Source organism: Coenobita brevimanus, chromosome 17, assembly GCF_032717465.1.
Source record: "Coenobita brevimanus isolate Jiangsu-jjx chromosome 17, ASM3271746v2, whole genome shotgun sequence".
Lineage (NCBI taxonomy): Eukaryota > Metazoa > Arthropoda > Malacostraca > Decapoda > Coenobitidae > Coenobita > Coenobita brevimanus.
The window spans coordinates 27806655-27810702 of NC_136970.1; the positions used below are offsets into that span (position 1 = coordinate 27806655).

General features: G+C 41.9%; 1 non-coding gene across 1 annotated transcript; it reads left to right on the forward strand.

Annotated features, from left to right (window-relative positions):
* The first annotated feature begins 430 nt into the window (after positions 1–430).
* On the forward strand, positions 431–549 carry LOC145391294 (5S ribosomal RNA). The gene has a single exon (XR_013895808.1). It is a non-coding gene; the product is annotated as a 5S ribosomal RNA (ribosomal RNA).
* The last annotated feature ends 3499 nt before the right edge of the window (positions 550–4048 follow it).

A 4048-nucleotide genomic window follows, 5' to 3' on the forward strand; every position in this document is an offset into this window, starting at 1 on the left:
CAATAGGGAGATTTCATGGTTAAATAATTGTCCCATTGAATTTAGACCAATTTATTATAGAAGATATGTAGATGATTTATTTCTAATTTTCAATAATGAAGAGGCTCATTAAAAGTTTTTTGATTATATTAACAAACAACATAAAAATATAAGGTTCACATGTGAATTAGAAAACAATGGGAGTTTAGCATTTTTAGATATAAATGTTGCTAAAAGTAATGAAGGACTAGTAACAGGGGTACATAGAAAACCAAATTTTACAAGTTAAGGCTTAAATTGGTATAGTTTTTGCCCGATGATATACAAAATTAATTCAACTAGAACTTCGCTGAATCGAGCATACAATGTTTGTTCGAATTATATAACTTTGCATGAAGAATTTCTTAAACTTAGGGATTATTTTCTGAACAATAATTATCAGATACACATATATGACGGCCATACCACGTTGAGTACACCGCTTCCCATCTGATCAGCGAAGTTAAGCAACGTTGGGTCTGGTTAGTACTTGGATGGGTGACCGCCTGGGAACACCAGATGCTGTTGGCATCCCTACATGTCAAGTGGGGTTGGTGGAGGATTAGTGCCCCTCCCTGTAAAACAATTAACTCTAAGCCGTTGGCCACCCCGTTTGGGATACATGGCGTCTGGCAATGAATGAATGAACTTATATGATAAGTATTTGAAGTCTTTCCTCTATACTAAACTAAAAAGTAAATTTGTATGTTTTGAGGTGAAAAAATTAGTTAAATATGTTAAAATGCCTTTTTTATGGAAAAATCAGTTATCAGTTTCGTAATTTGGTACTTAAAGAAAAAACAGTTTTCCTTCCGTAAATTTTAGGATTATACTTACTAATGACTTTAAGATAAAGAATTATTTCAGTCACAAAGATAGTGCCTACTCCTCTATGTTCAGATGTTATTTACAAATTTACATGTCCTAGTTGTAAGGCTGGGTATATTGGATGTACAAGTCGTTCATTCAAAATAAGAATATCTGAACATATGGGAAAGAGCTACAGGACAGGGCAATATTTACATCAAATGGCTTTTTCAGCTATTAGAGAGCATTCATTAACCCATGACCAACCTTTCTCTTGCAATGATTTTCAGATAGTAGCAAAATTCAGTAATTCGGCTGATGCTTTACTAGGAGAAAAATTACTAATAGAAAAATATAGACCTGAAATCAATGTAGCTAATAGTACTTAATGGTCTGTTTGAATCTATAGGTGGGTTTGGTTCGTTTGCTTCAGTTTGGGAGGGGTTGGAGTTTAGTGTTTGAACAGATGAATGATGTTTCAGTTGGGGGTTTGAGTAGTTTTCTTTGGGTCTTCTCTGAGTGATTCTTGGCATTTCTGTTTGGGCACGGTGACAAGACATGTCGGGCTTCCCAGTCAGGGTGTGGCAAATGTGCAACACAGGGACATGATGCTGAACACTGCACATCGGAGATGGTACGTTGTTTTCACTGCATGGGCGCACACTCCACTTCCTCTAGGGACTGTCCCAAGTGGAATGAGGAGAAGGAGGTCTGCATAGTGAAAGCAACTGAGGGCATTTCCTACTATGAAGCTAGGAAAAAGGAGAAGGAGTTGCATGCAACTCCCACGCCGAATAGGTCCTATGCTTCGGCGGTAATGTCCCATCCCGTGATGTGCTCTGTTGAAACACGGACTGACCCTGAACCTGTTCCTCTTGCCTCACACTCTACCTCTCCATCTCAACCTCTTGTCCAGTCCAACTCTCAAACTGACATCCCCACTGCAACTTCCTACTCTCATGCTTCTGCCTCTCAGTCAGTAAAGCCTAAACAGAAGTCTGACAACTCTAGTAAGAGTAATATGACCACCCTTTCAAAACAGCCACGTCCTCATGTCTTTCCTGCTCCTGGTCCAGCGAGGGAGAAAAAGTTTGGTTCTTCCTCGGGGAGCTCTGGGAGCCTAGTTATTGATGATCAATGTATGGAGGTTTCCATTAGTAAGCACCGGGATAGGTCCCCCGGTAGCCACTCGCCTGGTGGCGGGCGGTATAAAAAAGCTAAGCACACTGGGCCCTCTCGTAAATCTTAAACCACCACATTCACTGTGTTACAATGGAATTGTAGGACTCGGGAATAAATTCCACAATATAGCAATTTTGCTATCTATACACAGGCCAGACGTTGTTTGCTTACAGGAGACGCACTTGGTGGATCACCCAGATCCTCCACAGTTCAAACACTACCATTCGTATAGAAGATATGATGATCACGGAGTCACCATATACACCCACAAATCACACCCACAAACAGAAGTGATTCTAAGTTCTACTCTGGAAGCTGTTGCATGCAGAGAAAAATTTAATAACACGTATCTGTCTATTTGCTCCATCTACTGTCCTCCCCGTGGTCCCATTGATGGTGATGCTTTCACTTCACTAACCCATCAACATCTGGGTCATAAATTAATTTTAGGCGATTTTAATGCCCATCACTGTCAATGGGGAAGCTTAAGGAGTGATGGCAGGGGGGAGCAAGTAGCCAACCTCATACTGCAGTCAAACCTCTGTCTTCTAAACAATGGTAGAGCGACTCGTGTAGATGACCGCACTGGTAAAATGTCATGTATAGATCTGTCCTTGTCATCTCCTGATATACACACTAACATCTTTTGGGACCCATGTGACGACTCAATGGGTAGCGATCATTGTCCAATCTGTCTTTCTTATGCACGCGACGATTCTTGGCCTCCTCCACCACCTAAATTTAACTTTAAGAAAGCAGATTGGGGGTACTACTCACGGGTCGCCAATCTAGATATATTGGGAGATAACATTGACGAGAAAGTTTCACACCTATAGACCTCCATTATACACGCAGCTGAGGCTGCTATTCCCAAGACATCTACAATTCCAAACAAGCGTAGAGTTTCGTGGTGGACACCAGATTGCTGACAAGCACTCACAAAGTGCAATAGGAGATACAGGATTTTTGAGAAACAACCAACAGAATCAAACTTTATTGCCTACAAAGCAACTAAGGCTGAGGCAAGGAGGACAATTAAAGCGGCAAAACGGACTAATTGGCGTAGTTTTGTGTCCACGGTGAATCGCTCCACCACTCTAAGTCAGGACTGGTCTGGTCCACCATAAATGTACTAAACAACAAGTACACCCGGTCACCAATCACCACACTTGAGGTGGCTGGGAATGTCAATGACGATCCTGTGGATATTGCCAATACTGTCGCCGACCATTTGCCCAGGTAAGCAGCTCAGCCAACTATGATCCTCGCTTTCTCCACCATAAGCATACGGCTGAGCTGCAAAACTTGGACTTTGCCACGGAAGACGGAGAGAGCAGCTACAACTCCGAATTTACGTTAGATGAACTTCTTCTTGCCCTTAAATCCTGTAAAGGCTCCAGTCCCGGTCATTACATATGGTATGATCCAGCATCTTACTCAGGCCAACCTGAGTAAGCTGTTAGCGGTGTACAATGAGATTTGGGCGTCTCGCACGTTCCCAAACTTATGGCACTGCGCACGTCATACCGATACCTCACCAAGATGGTCACCTTATGGAACCCAGCTCGTTTTGACCTATTGTGCTAACTGACTGTCTATGTAAGGTCTTTGAACGTATGGTTAATAAAAGGTTACTTTTTGTTTTAGAGTCGAAGGGTGTGTTAAATTATCAACAGAGTGGATTCCGTAAATATAGGTCCACTCTGGATCATTTAGTGCACCTGGAGCATTGCATAGCCGAGGCTTTTGTCAATTGCGAATTCATGATAGGAATTTTTCTGGATATTCATAAGGCTTATGATATGACCTGGCGAAATGGAATACTATGTAAACTCTACGCTTATGGTTTAAGAGGTAATTTGCCCATTTTCCTTCGGAACTTCCTTACTGACAGAACGTTTTCTGTCAGGTTACCCTGTAACGTAACTTTGGACATATTTGTCCAAGAGAGCGGGGTACCACAAGGAAGTGTGCTTAGCCCTACTTTGTTCAGCATTGCCATTAATGACATTCTGTCGTCCGCTTCCATCCCCAGGATGCT